The sequence below is a fragment of the Manacus vitellinus genome, unplaced genomic scaffold (genome assembly GCF_001715985.3).
Source record: "Manacus vitellinus isolate BGI_N305 unplaced genomic scaffold, ASM171598v3 scaffold_3_pilon, whole genome shotgun sequence".
Classification (NCBI taxonomy): domain Eukaryota; kingdom Metazoa; phylum Chordata; class Aves; order Passeriformes; family Pipridae; genus Manacus; species Manacus vitellinus.
Window position 1 is genome coordinate 15,615,328 of NW_021940535.1, and position 22,026 is coordinate 15,637,353.

General features: G+C 37.4%; 1 protein-coding gene across 1 annotated transcript in view; it reads right to left on the bottom strand.

Moving 5' to 3' along the window:
• CMC1 (C-X9-C motif containing 1) overlaps window positions 1-22,026 on the bottom strand; it is a 44,388-nt gene that overhangs the window by 5,862 nt on the left and 16,500 nt on the right. The window lies entirely within an intron of this gene.

Sequence of the window (22,026 nt, forward strand, 5' to 3'; positions counted from 1 at the left end):
CAACCCGTTGCCAAGGCTTTTCCAGGACAGCTACATATGTCCATCACTGAATGCTCTGTGCACAGACAAGGACAGATCCACTACTGCGTCAACGAGCTGCAGGTGCCTACCAGTTACCACGGAAACTGGCCACAGACCCCCCCTTTCACCTGCAGCAGTTATGGTTCATGACAGCATATCTGACACAGGTTATCCCACAGGCTCCTCTCCATGCTGTAAGCTGAGTCTAGGGGGATCCACATGGAGCGAAGATGTCTTCCCAAGGCTACAGCTCAGAGACAGTGCGCTGAACAGTTCATCACTGATTTGAGGCTGGATTTCACCACCTTCCTCTCTCTCTCTCAGAAAGCTTTGTGCTTCTCTTGTAAAGCAAATCCAAAATAAGCTTTGGGCACAGTTCTGAGAATTTTAAGTCTCATTATGTTTTGGCCATTGGAGCCGCATAGAGAGATTTTAATGGTTAAATCAAGCCTGCAATTTAGTACCTTCTCTAATTCAACCACATATGTAAGGCCAAATGGTAACTTTGCCATGACAAAGGTCTGCTGTCAACTGAACAAAAGCTGAACAACCATGTTTGAATACAGAGCAATTCAGTTTGGCCAGTTCTCACCTGCTGACTACGGCATACTGGCATGTGCAAGTGATCCGCCTACAATGGGAAGACAACAGTAGCTCACATGATTTCCAGGGACAGACATGAAGGCTTTTTGGCTGAGGTCAGTGAGGAATCAGCCCTACCAAGGACTGACTCTTCAGCAGGGAGCATCTCAGATCCTGATCAATTTGGGGAAGCTGCTGAGTTTGGTCCCTGGTACCTCCAAATTTGCCCAGGATGCAAAAGCAAGATTTCACTGGGTCTCCCTATCCCAACTTACCTGCCTGAGAAAGCACAACACAGAGAACAAGCAGAAATTAGATCCTGACGCATGCAAAGTCACAGAACAGAAAAAAAGAGCTTTAAAAAGCCTCCTAAAATTACCCATAAAGCTGTCCAGATATGCATTTCTAAATAAAAATCCTATTCCAAGTCTCTGTGTAATTCCATTCCAATACAAAATTATACAAATGATGTTGCAGGTATCAAGAATTACTTTTGAGTGTCTGACCTGGTATATTTGATGGTTGATTAAAAACTTTTTGAAGTTACAGAGCACTCTTTTATTAAGGTTTCTTTGATAATCAGCTAGAAGGTTGACACAACAAAGATCTTTACAGTCCACACTAATTTTCACTGAAAAAAGTAGCATCTAAGAAGAACGTTTTTCTTCTGTATTTTTAATTGCTTTTTCCCCAACTCTGTTTTATGACTTTATTACAAGGTAATAAGGAAAGCAGATGGAAACTGACATGAAGCTGGGTAACAGTTCACTTATCACAGAATAAAGACTGGACAAATAATTTCCCTGTCTACACAAGCAGCCAGAGAAGCATATGCAATACACACTAAAGTGTTAATTTTGAAAGATCAGAAGCATTACCAGAAAGTTATAACAAAGTTAGTGGGGGTCCACCAACAGATGTCCTAGTACATACACTTCTTAATTAAAAAAAAGGAAATAAAAAGCCAGAGTACTGCCCATTTTCATTCTAAAACATATTCACAGGTTCAAGAAATATTTGCTCCTGTATGACAAAAATAAAAAACTTGTAGGATTTTGACTCAAAGGGACAAACCAACATCTGGCATAAGACAGAGCCACAGCTCTGCTGAATAAAGGTGATGATTTTCTTCCACACCATTAAACAAGACAAGGTTAAATTTAACACTCTTAATCTCAGTGTCTGCAGACTTACAAACAGTGGACAACAAAAACAAGGCACCATATTTAAGATGCAAGTGTTCTTTCTGTAGTCCACAACACCCTTCCACCCCCAAGCAGAATTAGGCTGATTTCTTCACTGTGTTGCATTCAAAATGGAATGGTGGAATCAGTGTGTTGGACTGCTAAAATTTCAGTTACTTGTATGTAAAGGAAACACTTTATGAAAAAAATGTAACGTCCTTCCCCAAGCACTAAAAACAAATTGACAGTTGGGGGTTTTTTTTGTAATTCAATAAAGGGGAACAACCAGCATCAGATTATATTCATAGCAGATTTTTAAAGGACTTTTTTTTTTAGTTTAAATATTTTTAAACTAAATTAAACTAATTAGATACCTAATTATTTCTTTCTGCAAACATTAAAGTCTTTTCATGCTCAAAGCAAGAGAAGAACAAAAAGTGTTTGGGACTCATCTCTAGACAACCAGATATAACAACACCAAGGGATCATCCTTGTTATTTTCAATGTATGAACTGTTCGTAGCGTGAAGGCTATTTCGGAAAGTTCCTTTTTTGTAGATTCAGACTATAACAATATTTGGCACTTTTGTATTGCCTCATACATTGCAAAGTGTTGTACAATTCATATAACATTAGAACTGCAGTTTTATCAATTCTAATTGTGCATCTATTTTGCAGATGTTCTTGTACACAAAATAAATGAAATATTCCCCATTATCAAGATAAATTGATCCTCTCGGGTCTGGCTCTCGTTTATTTAAAGACTTTACAATTTTACTACTTAAGAGAAAGTCCTACAGAGGTGTTATCTCACCATTTATATTTTCTCAACACTTATGATACTGCTATCACACTCTTAAAATAAAAAAAAAAAAAAAGCTTGCATCATGATTCAAACCACATTTGTGTTCTATTCCTGGGGTAGGTTTTTCCCTCTACACAAAAAAAGGAAATAGTTTTGTCCAGTGTGTGGGTCATTCCTTGGGGTCTACCACTGGGTGGAGAAAAGATGCCCAAGTAACAATGGAGATTTAGGGGGTGATGGTGGAAGGAGGAGGGAACAGTTCCCTTTAAAATAAAAACAAGGACAAGATTTTAAAATCTATGTTTGTAAAATGTGTACAAAAACATTAAAATGATCCAAAACATTGTCAGCAACATTTTATGGTGAAGTTGTTATGCTTTTAATTTTGTATTAAATTGTGATTTATTAGCTTGGTACTTTGAAGATTACTCAGTATGCACAGAACAGATTACTGGTGCATTTAATGAGCCAGAGGAAGTAGAAGGATGAACACGAAGAGATTGTTTTATATTGTAGAGTACGAGCTATTTGATATTTCTAACACAGTACAAAAGAAAGCTTCTCTGTAGATTGATCATGGTTCAGTTAACATCACTGAATATCTAATACCACCAACTCAATTAATTCTCACCTGATTAAGATCAGTCTGATATTCAAACTAAATCATCTCTCCAGTCAAGTAGAAATCAATATTTCTGATTTTACTTTTAAATTACAAATACAAATAAAATACACGCATCGTCAATATGCCAGGAGTAGTTTTCCCATTCTAGTCTACTATGGCATGCATAACACAGCTGATTAAAGACTTATTCTAATTTGAGCAACAATATATATGACAGATTAATTTGAATAGGAGGAGATAGCATGAAATAATTAAATGCATCTTATATAGGGCAAAGAGAAAATTGACATAAAATAACCTTGTTTTTTTCAAGTGAACCTCTGTTATCAGATCAAATACTTTGTCTACACAATTTTCATTTGCTATAACATAAAAATAAACATATACTTTCTATTTTCCTGCTCATCGCCAGCTCCCCGAAATCTGCTAAATTTCAGCTTTTGTAGCTCCAATGTACTGCTGGGAGCATCTGTCCTAGGGCAGATGATCTACAGTAGCACACAATTCAGGACTGGGGGAGAAAGACAATTCCTGGAATTCAGGAATGGGATATTCATACTCCTGCCCAATCTTTTCCAGGGCACTCTCAGCACAGAACAGCAGCTTTATCTTAAAGTACATAGTGCAAACAGAGGACTCTCCAGTAGACCACAGCATCTCTGGCACTCCACTATGAAATGTTGAAACATCCCTCATCTCATGATGGAGAAGTGAACATATAGCAGAAGAGAATCATCAGGAAGGCAAACAGCACAACTGTGAACTGCAGAGAAAGAATATTTCCCAAAAAGCTATAAACTGTTTCTCTAAACACAATGTCTTGGGATAAAGAATGCATGCTACCAATATCCCAGAAACAAATCTGAAGACTTTGCTTTAGGGAACATTTAGAGATTAGGAAACAAAATACTGAATCAGACAGAGGGCCCACTTGTCCTGTACACCATCTTTCTCAGAAGTCAGTAACTGCTGTTTTAGAAAAATGTGTTCAAAAGTTTACATATGGAAAAAACATTTTCTCAAGAGAAGTTTTTTCCTCACGCCTCATACTTTGAAGCATAAAGTTCTCACATGCCCTTCAAAACCCTTACAATCACTACATGGTGGGTCTAAACTGACAAGAACCCAAAAGAAGATAGAGGGGAAAAAATCATCCCAATGCAGGAAAGATACATACTACCCTGAATTCCTTTAACATCTATCTGCCCTGGTTTGCTCAAGTCCTGCTGAAGTCCCAACTATTGCAACTGTATTTATTTGTTTCATACCATGCGTGTCTTTTTCATTAGCAAGTTTTCAAAATCCTGCTGCAAAAATTAATTGGCCTCAAAGTATGTCTCGACTGGATGCAGAAGGGACCAAAGCAGTAGGGAGGAAAGGCACTCTGTGCAGATCAGAAATGTTTGGGCATTGGTTGTCTGGGTTTTTTTCAGAACAATCCAGTTACTTGCCCTGTAAATGCCATCTACCTTCACTTAGGAACCAGAGTCTTCCAAATCTTCATTTCTTAAATGCACTGATATTACAAGGTTCTAGGTTTGGTCAACTGCTTAGAATGAGCTTCCTAAATGAATACAGGAAATCAATGGCTTATTTAAACTTTCTGTTTCAAAAATCATTTAAAAAATTATTGGGTTTGGTTTTTTTTCATTTGTGTTGTTTGTGGGGGTTTTTTGGAAACCACAATATCATACCAGTTCTGAAAACACATGTAAGGCACATAGGGATTCTCCAACATCAGTTAATTCAAAACATGCTCAGCTGCTGATCTTCTTTTCATTACAGAAATGTTAGTAGGGTTTCTGTTATTTTCAAACCCAACAATCATTAAAGACAGAATTTCTGGGGAAAAAAGAGGATCTTAAGAAACTTGCATCAAGGAATGACAAGTAAATCCAGGAAAGCCACAAACTATAAAGACACAGTCCCATTCCAATACAGTGCAGAGGCTTGTGCTGGGGGAAACTCTCTCACCGGGCTCACTACAAATGCTCTGTGTAGTTTAAAATTTGCTCCCATTCAGACTAAGAATTGTAGATGTTTGTAAGAGGTATATCCAGAAACCTCAACAGACAGCAGGACAGTACTTCTGTTTGTCCCAATTAACCCACACTTATCCACAGCAGATTATTGGACCTTTTCTTTCTGAATTCATAATAAGCACCAAGAAATAGAGAATGAAACTGAAAAGCAGAGTATAAGAAAGAGAAAAATTGTTTTAAGAAAAAAAAAACAAAACACAAATAACAGGCAGAGGAACACAGCCAAATATAGTAATCCAAACCAACCCAATCAGTTCAACTAAACAAAACCCAGACTAATACTTAAAACTGTTAACAAAAATATGCCAGATTAAAGTAATTAAGAGTTTTTAAAAAAAAGAGTTCTGAAAAAAATATATGCATGCAATCTCACGGTACTTTTAGTCCTTTCCTTAGACAAGGACTGGTCAGCTCTCCTCATTCTACATCCTGCACACATGAGATCTGACCAAAATGTCTTCTGGGGGACAAGGGCTGGAGAGAATAAAGTTACATTTCAGTTTGATATGAATGCTGAATGTGCATATGAAATCTTACTAGGAAAAGTGTTTTTCTAAGTAATCATACAGCCAGAAAAGATTACTTTTAAAAAACATACACCTTGAATTGTCAGCCAGTACTTTCCTGACTATCGCTAAATGCTAATGAAATGCTGTGGTAGACATAATTTATTAGTAGTATGTGTTTAGTCAGTAGAATTTCAACAAACTTGGACTTCAACAGCAAATGGACCTTTGGCACAGAAGGTACAGAGAAATATCTGCTTGCTAGTTTTAGTGCTGTAGACACAAGCTTGACCTGATCTGATCTCTCATCCTGGATGTACAGAGTTGTCAGCATTTCTATACGCATGTCTATACACTCATATCTACACATGTATGTGTATTTTGCCCCAAACACACAGAAATCCAGTACACTGTCATATTTATTAAATTCCAGCAACCCAGTTCTTTAAGAGCTAAGTCCTCCTGCTTCTGACTAAGCAAGACAGCCAGAGCACAGAAGTAGATAAAAGAGGGTTATGCCCTCAGAAGACAGAGGAGAAATAGCAAGGGCATAACCATTATGTATAAGGCTTTACAGTGACTGTACTTTGTCATTCAAGGCAGATTTAAATGCTCAAAGATGATGATCTGCTGGGCTACGTGAGCAAATTCATCAAGAAAAGCAGACCTCCTTTTCTTCCTATTGAAATTACAAAAAAATCTCCTTTTAAGCAAAGTGAGCACACTGCTGTGAAACAACTTATTTTGGTAAATCATGATTTGTCTATTAAAGAAACCTGCTTTGGGAACATTTTTGTCAAGCACAAGCATCACCTTCTATATAAGGTTTCAAGTAAAGCACACCCAACGAGTACAGCCACCTAGTTAAACTGCACTGGTTTCAAACAACTGCTTCCTTTAAGACTGACTTGATCTAATTTTCCTGCCACCCTGCAGTAAGTATCCCTGACATCAAGTGTTACCATACCAGGCGCTGGAAGAGGCAGAACTGGAACAAATGCAAGTTCCCCCATGGCTACTGTCTGTCACTGCCTGCTTTTATATAAACAAGTGCATCCCACTCGAACTGCACAGAGCAGCCTTGCCTCTGCTTATCCTCCCATCTCCGTCTGGAGCTGCTGAGCCACTCAGGGACAGCTGAGAAGTTAGGATAACAGATGATTAAAAGAAACAACATCCCCCTCCCTCTGTCCCACAGCGACTGACTCTTTAGCTGAACTCCAAGTTAAAAAAAAAATGTATCTATTTCTAAAAGACAGAGCTTCACCGAGTGGCAGGAGTAATAGTAATGTCCTTCTACCACACGGTGGGGATAGAGCAGGGCATTTATGTAACTCCCGAAGAGGCACTCGCCCAGCTGTTCCACCGTGACAACAACTTTCAGTTACAGCATGCTGTTTTGGGGACTCTCCCTTTTTGCCCCCTCCTCCCCCCAGTTCAATTTACTGGACTTCCAAAACTATGTTTTTAACTCAAAGTTTCAATACGGAAGGTTGGTAGTAGTAGCAGTAGTTCTCCCTTCTCAGAATGAATCAAAATATCCTCTAAGCACAAGTGAATCTGATTCCAGAGTTCCAGCTGGAGGGTGAGGACGGGTTACAGAACAGGATCAAAACTTCAGGCCTTTTGGGCACTCCAAAAAGGGTCAAATATTAAACATTAATACAGTTATTAAAAGAGGAAGTAACTTTCCCTTACAGGTCACAATGCATCCCCAACCATAATTCCAACATCTCCAAATCAGCTATCATGTACTAATCTTACTTCACAGTATATGTTTAGTCTCTTTTTTCAAACACAGCTAGCCTAATGCTGGTCTGGAGGTGTGGGAAGAATTCCTGCTGAATGAGGTATTACTCAGTGCTTGTAAGGATGACAGAATCAGAACTGCAGTTTTTCAGAAAAAAAAAAAAACATAAAAACCGTGCTGTTTCCATTTACTGAACTGAATAGAAAGAGTAACTTGACCCTTTGCAATTGTTGCCACAGTGTGATAAAGTAGGTAAAATTACTTTTTCAAAAGAAATTGCATCATTGACTACAGAGGCATTTAGAATTTCAGACTTCCTTATTTATTTTATTATTTTGAAGAGATGACTTTTAACCATGTGACAAGAAAGCACACTACTAAAGCTTAGCAAGGTCTGGAAATTTGGTAGCAACTGTGTAACATTTATCTTCCCTCTTCTATAAAGTGTTTTAAATAAATGACCGCAATAACCAGGTACCTAAAAAGGACTGAATATCAGCTCACAAATAATCCAGGCACCACACTCTTCCTGTATCTTTGAAACTGTTACACAAAAGCTTTTTGAAATGACAACGCACAGCTTGGTATTTTGTTTGGGTCCTGGAAAACTTTCCATGAGCAGCAAGCACTGCCTACTGCCCTGTGGTAACGGGGCAATTAGGATGCTCCCCTGGATCACAAACTCTCCCACACCACACATCCTCATAGAGTTTGTAATACACGTTTTCTTCCAACTTTTCAGAGACATTACACCAACCAGATGAGACCAAGGGTATCCAGAACAATGCAGGACTGGCAGCTTATTACCTTATTTACAGACCAGTTCTGTTGTGGACCAAAACCTGCATAAGGATAGCAATCAGCTCACCGGCTTCTACTGATCATGGAAGGGAGGAAAAAAAATCCTAAAAACAACTAACACACCCTCCTTTCTAACCTACCATGTCTTTACATCCAAAGCACAGCTTCCAGGAAACATTTACTGCCCAGGAAGATTGGGCATGGACATCAAGCATCAGAGAGCAAGAGAAGGTAGAAGTGATGCCACAGAGATCTGCTGACAAAGTCACAGGTTTTGACAAAGAAGCATCAGGCTGAAGTCATGATGTTATGCCCAAGCATAGAGCAGATACATCCAAGCAGGTGCTTCTGGGATGGTCCTGGCTGTTGGAACCAAACAGTACCAGGCCAAAGCATTGTATAAAGAATTAATCTGTATAAGGGGTTGTAATAACAGACCTGATTTCATACAGAAATTAAGAGATGAGGCCATTTCTTCAGAGCAAACGTTATAATTCTGAAGACAATAAAATGAAATATTTGTAGACAGGGGACTTAAAAACAAGCCTTTGACAAATCTACAAAGTAAAACAAAATGCATCAGCAAGTAGGTATGAAAGCCCCTCAAAAACCCAGAAACTGTTCTTCATGTAAAGCTTAATGGGTAAATGGCATAAAAATCTATATAAGACCATCAACTTCACTGGCACAAATCCAGGTGCAGTTTGGTATAATGAAGCCTCAGGGACAGTGCTCTAACTTCTGACAATTGACCACACTGTGCAACTCAAGCTGTATGCACACACGTACTCAAGTTTGGCAGGAGGTGGTTGTTTAAGTGCATCCTTTCTGCCTGCTCCAAGTATCTTGTTTCTGATGCAAGAACATTTTACAGTAATACAGTCTCGCACCGTTATGAAAGAAACAGCAAAAATAATCACATAAATGTGGTCTCTATATTTAGAAAAACAACTGCATTTTTATGAATTTATTTAGCAATTGTTCAATAAGTATTAACAGTCCATCTGCTACAAAACCATTGGCACAGGAGACATTAAAAGTTAAGACAAGGGGAAATCTATATGTAGCTTTAGTTTAGAAGCCATTAGTCACACTTCTTCCCATGGCATGAGGATACTTCCTATGAAATACCACACAAACAAACAAGAACTACTCAGTTTTCGTCAACTGCTTCATAAAGAAGGAGACAAAGTTTGTTTCTAACACCTTCAGCCACAGGAGCCATAACTAGGGCTCAAGTTGCTGTAAGGCAAGATGTGACAGAAGATCCTGCACACGAGCCAGTGGCAGCTGAGGACACACAGAATTTCAAGCAGCACTCAGTGGCTGGGACACAACTGACTGAGGGTCCTAATGCTGCAATAACTGTGGCCTTTTCAGCAGCACCTTTACATCCCCCAGTAACCTTTTATCATCTGTGTTTACATAGGACTGAAAGATCTTTGGGATATGTCTTGAGTTCTATGTAAAGGTCTTTCCTGGTTGAGACCTCTCAGTTCTGTGACTGGATGATTGTGAGTGCATTCTCCACTGGTACACTGAAATTAAAAGAACATAATCTGGCTAAAAATTTCTCCTCCGTTTTTTGGGTTTTGAACTAAATGAGCTTTACTCACTGAATGCAGATGTACACATGCCTCCACCACCACAGATTTGTCAGTATGTAAGTTTTTTCCAAAGACTTGTCTCACCTTTATTCTGAAAGAAAAAAAAAAACAACACCCAAAAGCTAGCATATGCTGTATTAATGTAAAACCCCTAGAGGGCAACTAAGCTTCAATTTCAACCTGCATAAATATTCAGCTCCTTAACTAGTTTACAGATTATGTAAACTATTTCCTTCAACCTTGGGTTTTTTCCCCTCGTTTAAAAGAAATGAATCCTTTTCATTCTCAAATCACATTATTGCTGCCTATTTAGTGTAAGTTAATCACCACTGCCCAACCAGAGACTGAGTTCTCAACCCACCAAAGCTTAAATGTGTGCAAAAGAGAACAATAAAGAAAACACATGCAAAGGCCTCATTTAAACAAAGACAGAAAACAAGCATATGAAAGTCTGAAATCACTTTCTTTGCATTAAAGACCTTTAACAATACATCTTGTTTATTATTCAGCTTAGTATTAATTTATTGCATGGCATCTGTTTTCTTGTACAACAGTCTGGTTGCAAGTCTCAGATTTATAAACTGAAGTTTATGCTGTTGGGATTACTGGCCTGTTTTCCCCTGCACGGTATAATTTCAGCCTTATATATTTCGTGCCAAAAAAACCCCGATGAAACGGGAAATAAGATGTCAAATTAGTTAAGAAAAATAGTTTCATTTAGGTTTTGGTCTTCAGAGTCCAGGCCTGCTGCTAGTGGTGAAAGAAAAAAAAAATCTAAATACCTGGAGCCATAAAAGTAAAAAGCCTTCATTCAATTCCAAGTGTTCTCCCCAAATTTTATAGTAGGTAACTCCAGTGTCCAGATGAGCCTTGTTTGTAACGAACAAGCAGGCATCAACTGCCTTTCCCTAGTTCCATCAAATATTAGTGGGAGCTAATCCACTCTACAGTTACTATCTTGCCAGTCCACACCTGCACAGAACTTCAGACATATGGATGTTTAACGTCAGAGAAGGCACTTAACAAACCAGTGGGACTCCCAAGATGTGGAAGCAACCAAAGACAGACAGAGAAAAAAAAAACCTCAAAGGAATCCTTGGCAAATGCCCAAAAAGTCCAAGGGTTTCTACGTGGCTTTTACAGGAGATCAAACAACCCAACAAAAATTCATAGCACAGCCATCCTTGCTTTATGAATACCAATGCAATGCCCCATATGCACTAACCACGACAGTTCTCCTTCATCTACTGTCTTATTCTCATTTGTATGTGTAAACAGAGACTAAAAATGACTTCCGGTGGAATTCACTTTACCTAATTTTAGCCACCTAATATTTACATGTCCTGCCTAAAGTTAATTCAGAAAGTACCTTGCTTTTCTTCTTGTTGCCTTGACAGGGAAGGGGGTATGGGGAGAGAGAGAGGTTGATGCTTCTAGGATGCAGTTATGTTCCATGTAAGAGACTCGAGATAACATCCAAATGTCTCCCATCCTACATGACTTAGCAATAAAATCAAAAGAGTAGTTCAAGAAGCTGACATAAGTCTCCAAGGTTAGTGTTCCACTCACAGAGGTCTCCTCTCTGAACACTGCAGAACAGGATGAAGTAACTTCTATTCCCCTGGAGCTTTGAAAGATTGCAGAAGGGAGAAGAGGAAGAGTAGACTCATTCAGATTCACCTCCTCTGATTGCTCGAAATATAACAAGGTTTTGGTGATCATTCTGACTTTTTGCTGCAAGTTCAGTCAAGGCTTAGAGACCCGAGCACTTGAAAACTGTTAGTACAAAACCTGCCCAAGTAAAAAGTCATTGTATAATCAGTTAGGGTTTGGACATACAAAACACTTATTACTACCATACCTCTTTACATGGATGCACATGGCACAACACAAACTGCAGTCATCCAAATCCAGCAGTTTTCCACAACAGTAGTAATATACTTTCGGATTTAAAAGTCCAACTTGGAATCTTACTTCCAAGAATAGTAGTAATGACATACTAAATTCAGGTACATAAATGAATGTGTAAGTAGTTATCTAGAAGAGAATGGAACTAGCATATTTAACTTAGAAAAAAAATTAATCACATGCCATATTTTCCTGAATTGATATTTAAACTGCAAGAGCAGAAAAGAAAAAGATGAGACCAGAACTGTTCATCTGAATAGTCTGTTAGGAGAAGGCAGCCAAAGCAAAAGTTGCCATCTCTGTTAAATATCTTCCTTCTACAGAAGTGCAAAAAATATTTGTTGGGGTTGTAATTTAAGTATTCTCTGCCCAATAATGAATGTTTCTCAAAGGCTTATGAACAGTCAGTAACTAGTATTTACATGAATTTGATGGCAGAGTGAAGAGATAGATTCCTCAAAAAATATTTTGTTTTAAAACTGCTGAAGTTTCATAGTTACTCAATAGATGGAGCATATCAAAATGAATTTACACAATAGTCTTGCAAGAGCATTCTTTTCCACACCATTCTCACTACCCACAAAGGACTCAAAACTTTCTCAAGCTGTTTTGAATGTATAAAATAATAAAAATCCATCACACATACACATACATGCTTTTTAACTTCCTTAAATTGGGAACAGCTTTCAAAAATATGGAGACACCTGTATTATCAAGAGAAAGCTGAAGAACCATTAGTACTATTACTCAACAGTCATGAAGCATTGTTACACACAGATAATATAAAATATTTTAAACACAGGACTTTTGATAGAAGTCATTGAAGACACCACAGAAACTGTGAGCTCTTTTAGTGCCCTGTTAAAGATTAGCGAGTTAATTACTAATTAATTAGTAATTAAATCTTTGGTTGTAAAACCCCGACAGTACACATTCTTTTATATTCTTCTTTTCCATATTCTATAGAAAGCAATGGTAAGGTTTGTTCATTAACTAGATATATGTTGAAGCCTACATTAAGGTAATAATGCAGAAGAGTGCCTTAAAAAATGTAAGAATCTAAACATTATGGCCTGGCAGAATTTTCTCCTTAACTTCCCAGCAGGTAGAAAGAACATATATGTCCAAGTGAATCCCTGACAGTCAGTGTGCTTGTCCTGCTGCACTGGGTCTCACTCACAATGCCATGCCATGTTTCTTCTACCATGTTGATTTTCCTTTCAAATATCTCCCTCACTGAGATGTTCTGCAATTTGGAAAGAAACAAAAGGGATATTTCCTGTGCACCCAAACTTTGTGCAAGTTGCATTGTTGGGGTAGGGAATGGGATGACACACAAGACAGGCATCAACCTTCTCCATGTTTCTATTCTACAGCCATACCCAAGATGGGTATCATGGACAAATTATTCCCAAGTAAAACCTCTGACACACTGGTTTTCCATATTGTGAAGCTCAATTTCTTCTAGCAATATTTACACTATACTTTTGTTATGCTTTTTAAACAATGAACAGAAAGCACACTGTACACTGGAAAGTTTAATGCATTAAGAAGAAACACTAAAAAAAACCACTCAGAAAACACATGCAAAGAAACAAGAAGAGGAAATCAGGACACATAAGGAATGACAGAGATTATTTACACCAGAGAAAAATAAAGAGTACTTTTCACCATTGGCCTTATGAATCATTTTGACTGGGCTGTCAGATTCACTGTAGAAAACTACCACCCCAAAGGCAGGAGAAAGAGTAATGGGCAACAAAGTTTGAAGCTGCAGACTGCGGTCACTCTTGTTTACTAGAAACCATTTTCTTCAACCTGAAAGCACTAGTTCTCCCTGTGAATTTTAATGTCACTTCTCTACATCATAACATTAAAGTTTTTAAGTTTTTGTGTTTTAAATTCTCCATGATTCTGAAAACAATTCTGGAATCTCAGGGTTCAACACCTTCCCTAAGCCATTTCAGGGAGACTCTGTGGTAGAAACAGTTTTCCAGGATGGCTACTGAACAAGGTTTCTATTTTTCTTTTTTCCTTTTGCCTGTTTAAGATAAATCAGATCATCCTATTTCTTCCTTTTAAAGTGTTGCTTTTATTCAGACCACTACCAGGAATCTACCCAATGTCTGAGAACATGAATTGCTTGATACACAAAGAAAAGTTAGTTTAGGCATTAAAAACCTCAGAATTTAGAAAACAAAAAGCATTCTTTGAAAGGCAAAATAAAACTAAGCATTGAAACAGATTGTCTAGAGAAGCTGAAACATCAATCAGGTTACAGGACAATCATAGGCATGCTACATATGACCCCAAGAGAAGATGATGGACCAAAATGTCTTCTAAAAGTCCCTTCCAGCCCTGCATTCCTTTTATGCTTGAAACATATGCCCTCCAATGCAGCAGTCATTTTCTAGGGTACTCAGGTTTGATAATCATTTTACAGAAATGAAGTTCATGCTTTTGAAGCACAGTTAGACCAGTCTAGATTGAATCAAGAAGTCTTGCTTTCAATTCTCTCCTATGTCTTCCCACATTATAGTTTCTGTACATTTCCCACATATTAAACCACAGCATGCGGAAGTTCTTTTTGCCAACATAAGCTGTGTCTCCCTAAAATGACTTTTAGAAGGTCTGACAGTCTACAGCCACAGGTGGGATTACATCTCAAGCCACAACTTCACAGTGTTTTTCTACACCAACTTCATGAGCATTCCATTACAGCAAAGAGTATGGGATATTTCTGTCACCAAGAAATAAAGCAAGACCTGTATCAAGCCTGGCATGCAAGTGTAATGATAAATTTACACACATGAGCAGACTGTATGATTTCATGCTTCAAAATGGACTATTTAAATATCCTTGAAATATGTTACTGATCTGAAGGCTTGAAGGGCATATTTAGTTTATATTGAAGAGAGGAAAAAAGAAGAATGATTAGATACCTCCTTGAGAGATTCAGGATCACAGACAGAAAGAAAGAAGCCTATAAAGTGCAAGACTTTATGGGTGATAAAAGTCATACAAGGAAATTCTGAACTTAACTATTAGAAGTCCAAAAAAAAGCCTTACGGAGTTAAAGAAACCTTTCTTTAAACTCGTTTTAGGAAAAAGATAAGAAGGCAGATCCCTTAATACCATAAAGTCCCAGATTCCCTATAACTATTTCAACTTCTTCCCAATACAGCTGATAGATACCAAGAGAAGACTGTTCACTCCACCCAAGGGAAATTTTCATGCACTGGTCTTCCACACTATCTTATTCAAAATTCCTAATGTAAATTCCTTTCCTACTCATTATCCTATCAGAATGATTACCTTCCATCCTTTACATGACTCCTTTCAAATCCTTTCTAGTATCCCTCTCAAATCCAGAATACAACAGTTAAACTGTTTTTCTTGTTCCCTGATCATAATTTAAAGCCTCATTCATACCTCCAAAACTCTAGGAAAAGCTCTAGCATTCCTTGACCATCTCCTTTCCCAGCCTCTGACCAGCTCTGCAGCTCTTGATTCCTCATCCAAAATACCTCTCGCCTTCTGTCATATGATTACACTACCTGTAGAGGGATCTATCCTGATCTTAGGCAGCACTTTCCAGGTGCTCTTTTCTGCAGGACTGTTCAAAATAAAATTCAGAGGGATGACAGTACAGTACACATTTTATAACATTTCATTACTGTACTCTATACTCCCTTCTTAGGCATCGGACCTGTAAGTAGAACACTCTTCACAACACAAATCTCTCTACCCTTTTTCTATGTAGCACCACAGAGACAATTGGAAAGCAATTACAATAGCAACAAAACTAAATTTGGAGGTGGGAGAGAGGGGGATTTTTTTTGTTGTTGTTATTAAAAGGACCTGAAAAATAATGTACAATAACATGGTTTTACTCAGCAACAGACAACATTGTTTCTACTTTAAAAAAGAACTTGTGCATTGTCAATGTTGTCACCACAGGACCCATTTAACTTCCACATCAAAGAATAAGTGCCAGAGGGACAGCTCACTCAATTTAAGCTAAGCAATCTTTAGAACTACTGTTCCACATGGAAAAAGAAGTTTAAAATATTTTCATCTCTAAACAGGATAAAAATTTTTGAGATTTCATCAAACACACTCTGATTGTTTCCAGAACACAAAAAAGCATGAAGAACACTTAGAACACAACATTTTGTTGAAAGCATATTTGCCAAACTGTACTTCAATTTAACTTGTGTTCCCCTATTGAGTAATAAGACCTGTGATTCCTGCCTTTATTTTTGACTAGCTCCACTAACTCGTAGTATTCCACACATACATATGTACAACAGGTATAAGTCTCCAATCTACAGGAAAAAATGGGAGATCAAAACTACAACTCTCATAATGCACTGCCTCATAAAATCAAAGCACATTAGGTGAAACCACAACTTCTATTCTGATTCCCATTTAGCTCAACTGAAATTAATACTTAATTTCAATTTTTGTGATTTGCATAAGCAATTTTCTTTGGCAAATACACTTGTCACTTCATGTGTTCTCTAAAGAGTGGTGGACAGAAGCTTTCCCCTGTTACCGTATGCTGAATACAAGGTCAATACACTGCTTGCAGGCTGCCTGAAAGCTCACTATTTATTGTATTCTGAATACACTAGCTACTTTTTGACCAAACTAAGTTCTGTTTTCCACTGCTGAACTTAATGGTACCTACAAAACACATACTGACTTCAACTGTTGAAAAATAACCTATTTTCTGTGTGAAAGTAACCCCAGGGTGATATTCATAATTCATAAATGACATAAATATTTATACACATGCAATGGGAATATAGCATGACCTCTTAAAAGTATTAAGATTTATTTACACAAAGTGCTAACTGTGTAACTGTTGAATGTAGTATCTAAGAGGGGTTTATAATCCAAAACTGCAAAGCAACTACATAATACATCATTAAGGACATGCAGTTAAAAGTAACAGTTACTGTAAGTCACACGATTAACAAAGAATTGCCATGTCCACCTACGCCACAGTAACACCTCACTGTAATACTCCAACACAGTACCCGTAGGTTATCACCACCATCAACTGAATGAATGCAAAAAACCCCTTACAGAATCCCAAGCATGCTCTCCCTTGCTGGCAGTAAGAATGACTGACACATGAAGAATCAAAATGTGTCAACTGGGAAAGAAATCTATGAGATCAGTAAATACTGTATATAACATCTGGGAAAAGATATTAGTAAGTGGCTGTGACAGCAACCATGCTACTCTCGTTGGGAGAGGAGCTTGACCATTCTCCCCTATCCACTGGTTGCTGCCCTATGGACACTTATCTCCCAGTGTTCTCTGAAAAATGATCTAAATACCAGGAAATACCCCAAGATCAGGAGGTACAGGCAAGGTTGAGTTTCTCTGTTTTTATCATTTGGGTCAATCTGACCTCACCAGGACCCTAAGAGGCAGAACCAGCTATTCAACCTAACAGTATAGAGTTTACCAGTGGAGAGGTGGAAATAATTAGAGCATGTAAAAGGCATACACAACAATCTTAGCGTCCTTCCTGAAAAAAAAGTTTCAAGAAATTATGACAGAGAAAAGTCTTTTACACTTTTGTCATCACTGGGTAAGGAATTTCCAGGTACAGAAGTCAAATGAAGACAGCATCAAGGATCCAGATTTAATGGGGAGTTTGTCAGGGAGTAGCAAGATGACTAAAGGGTTGAAACAACTGATGATCCTGACTCTTAATTCAAGTTAAACTCTTCCAATAATCCAAGAAATGATACAAGAGGACAAAGGCAATTGATTTTTTCCTTTCTTTATATACAGGTTAAGTACCTCCATTCTGTAGATGTTAAAACACTATCAATCCACAGCCTGAAAGAATAGTTTTCCTCCTAAAACTTGATCACCAACCACAATGTAACTGTATCTCATCATAAGAGCTGCAAAGGAAACAATCCTATTGTTCAACTTTCAGCAGTTAGCTTGGTGAGTGCTCTTGTCATGGATATTACTACCATGTACTGCAATAAGCCAAAAACCCGCAGTCGTTGTCTATTTAAACTAGTATTTGTTAAGAATGTGCAATTAATCTGGGCTATGTTAATATATTTATGCTGGACAGGGAAATCAATTTGAAATTCAGGATCTCAGCTGAAAACCAATAAAATCTGTAACTTGAGAAAACGAAATTGAAAGACTGGAAAAAACACAGGTAACCTCTGGAGGTTCTCATCTGTGAGTTCTGAATTATCAATACCACTTTAATATCTATACATAAAAATCTCTACCAGGTAAGAGAATCAAAATTAAGACAGGGCTTGTAGGATATGGCAACCTGGCTGAAATTGATATTCATTAGAGTACTCTTTGCATGAATAGGAGCATTTGGACTCTGTGGTCTTTATCAGAGCCCCAGCTGGTAATGGTTGAAGGTTAATGCCTTACCCCATTCTGTTCAATTTTCTGTCCTAATTAGTCCTCCAAATCTATAGCTGTGAGCACCAAGTGTCTGTGCTCAAAAGAAACTAATTAATGCTAGCAAATTAGATCAAGTCCAAAGATCCAACAGCCAAACTCTTAAATGCTCCTTGTTAATAGGAAGTGTAGCTGTCAATAACTGCTGTTGGTGGCTATAATGAGGCCTCTTTCTTTCATTGAAAGTGATTTCATTTCTCTTTGTCCCTGTAAAAGCTGTTCCATTCCCTAATAAATAAAAAATAAAAAAACCCTACACAACTAAGTTGCAGTGGTTAAGCTAGAAGTCTGACCCATTTCTTGTCATCAGCTGGGTTGAAATGACATGGAGGGGGGAAGGACAGAAATAATCAAACAGGGCAAGTTCTATCCCTGAACATATTCTTCAAAGTCCTGAAAACTAGTTAGAACACTTAAATTTCTATCACCAAGCAACACAATATGCCCTCATATTTCTTTTCTGCAATATCCCCAAAATTAACCTAGGCTACTTAATGCTGTTATCATTTAAAAGAAAAAAAAAAAGACCACGAGATCTAGAATCTCATTTCTTCAAATTGTAATTTACATATAGCTGTTCTCTCTATCCAGTTTGCTGGGGCAAAGCTCAATATACCATAATCCCTCTAGAGATTGTATCAATTCACATAGTTAAATGTGATGAGAGTAAATGTTCATTGGAAACATATAGTGCTGAATATTTTTTTCAAAATAAATGCTATTGTGTGCAAACAAGATCATATAAAAAATCAGCATCTCACTCTTACCAGATAGACTAGCCAGAAAAAAAAAGGACAAGGCAATTTATTACCACTACTAAATATAGCAGTACACTATCAAAGCATCCAAAATAATTTCACTAACTGACAACTGCATAACATGTACAACATAATGTAATATCAATAGCTTCATACACGGTCATGGGGTCACACACAATATGACTATAATGTACGTCCACATTCAGACAATAAATATAGCAACAGAGGACAACAGCTTTTTTCCATTCTCCACCTGCAGTTTTGTTGCTGAATTGAAACTATGCTCTCAAATTATACTAACCTTCCCCTCACGAAAATGAAGTTGCAGGTAATAATGCAGCATTTTTTCATCCTCATAAGAGAAGGTTATTTTGGTCATAAAAATGCTCTCGTGTCACCTCTCAGGCTTTCCATCAAACTCTGAATAATATGTACATAAGCACATGTAAACAATTTCTGGTCACAGCAGCTCAATTAAAAAAAGGTACCAGGAGCTGTCATGTTAACACATTGATTTTTATCAGTCACTTGATCTTTTTTCTTTCATCATCACTGTGTTCCCAGACACTCCTGGGAGTGACGTGAATTTAAAAAAAAAACAGTGGTAAGGACTGTATTTTCACAATAAGGCAAAGCAGATGAGCAAAGTTCGGTTATAAATGGTGATCTTAGCTTTAATTTCCTTCAAGACAATAAGACTCATCAAAATTTTTAAATGTGAGCTGTCATGTAATTTCCCACTACTATCAGTCTTAGCATCTTCCAGCATCAACCTCAGAACCACAACTGTAGGTACCAACAGGTTAATTCTCCCCTAGCATTCAGCAAGGGTTTGAATCAATTAACAGAACTTGGCCTGCAATACAAAAGAAAGTGAGCGATATCAACTAAAAATTGCTAAGTATTCCACACATTTCATTATCTGCATTTCTGATAAGAAAGTATATATAAAAAGATTTTTTTTAAGAAGAAGGAGTATCTAAAGGTATGCTTGGGCATTTAAATGTGCAGTATCACATGTAGTTCAATCAGAAATTTCTTTGGTTTTATGGACCTTGATATGTCAGGTGTAAGGGTCATGGTCTAGAGCAGGTGGTCCCTAGGGGGACAGAGATAATGTCAGAGACAGGACTGTTGAGTAACTGCACATTATCAAAACTCTGGTTGACACTGGTCATGCTCAACTGTAGAGAAGCCTGCAGTAGTGTTGCATCCCATCATCTTCACTAAGTATCAACATGAGCCCCGAGGAGGAGAGGGCTAATGGGAAATCTGGAGAATGGGAGGAGGGTGGTTGCTTGGAAATGTCCTTTTCCAGCCATACTTTCCAAACCATTTTTTAAAGCCTTGCAAAGTATCACAGGTTTTTTTCAGCAATGTGACTCCAGTTGCTTTAATTACACAGCTCCCACAGACAACGGAACCATCATAATAGTTTAATCCACTGAAGGAGATGGAAATATCTTCCTTGTGTCTCCCTCATAACAATTATTTTTAATTAATGAATTTTTTTTAAAGAACAGAACAACTTGTCATCTTGGTCAAAGGGATGTCTCCCACAATATGCTTCAAATAATAAATGGCTACATTTACTTCACCATCTTTCTAATGGCAGAACCAGGCTGATTTGGACTATCTATCCCTGCATTCCCCCTGAAAAGTGTGTAGTTCAAGTTCCTACTTGAATCCTTGAACCTTACAAATGAGTCTCAGTTACAGAAGAAATCTGCACTACCTCTTGGTGATCTTTAAAGGCCCAAATCCAGATGATGTATCAGTTACAGACAACAAAATTCAGAAGAAAAAAGTTCAGAACTAAAACTCTTTGTCTCTAGAGCAAGTTTGTTCTTCTCCCAGCAAAAAATGTTGTGAGGTTTTGGAAGGTGGGCAAAAATGCTTTACAATGCAACAAATACACAAAACATATACAAGAAATATAATACAGAATTCATTTCATGACTGACTCAGTGACTCAGTAACTTCTCAATTCAGGACTTCTTCGGTCTGAACCCACAGCATGTCAAAGCCAGTTAGCTGTTTCTATTTTCCAAACCAAGTAACCCAAAATTAAATCAAACTAAGTTTGATTTAATTAAACTAAGTTAACAGTCCTTCAAGTTTGTATATTTCTGTTCCTAACAGTTCTTCTCTACCTTAAACCATCAAGTTCAGTTTCAGAATTTGTAACTTTGAACAGCAGAGTAAGTGCTCTCAAGAAACCAGACAAGCTTTTCTGTAGATATGATCAAGACCAACCAAAGCTCTTGCAGGTTTTTTTGTGAGTGTCCCTTGTTTGAGGAGTAATGGAAAGTAAAGCACAGCTAGATGAAAATATAGAAGTTTTGATATGCTAAAGAGAACAGTTCTGATGAAAAATGCTAACTCCAGGTTCCTGAAATGTGCTATGATTTTGCTCTTAGTCGTATCTACATTTTACAACTGGAAATCAAAGCAAAAAACTTGATAATTCCACAGAAAAAAAACTTAAGAAATTATTTCATAAAATCAATGGACAAGGCATTAGCTAATAAATGTTCCTTTAAGTTACATAGGTTTGAAATGTGAAGGACATGCTGATACAGAAATATATGGATATAATATTATTTCTGGCAAACTCATGCTACAGTTTGTAAAAAATACAGTGAAAAGACCATGTATGACAATGTTGTTGTGTTTTCTTGTTTGCTTGGTTTTTATTTTTGTAACTCATATAGCAGCCCATGATTTCACACACATACAATGTATGGATACGAACACAACAAAGCAATTTACATAATGGTCCTTTAACACTGACTAATGTTTCCCAGAAAGCATTGTCTAACCAATTTAATAAAATTACTAATATATCCATTTTCACTGAAAAAGTGTTTGAAAGTCTTAAAACACACAAAAATTATTCTGAGACAGAGAGGTACAAAATTCTTAAGAAACACACAGCACACACAAGAACTATATTGGAACAATCTGAAAAAA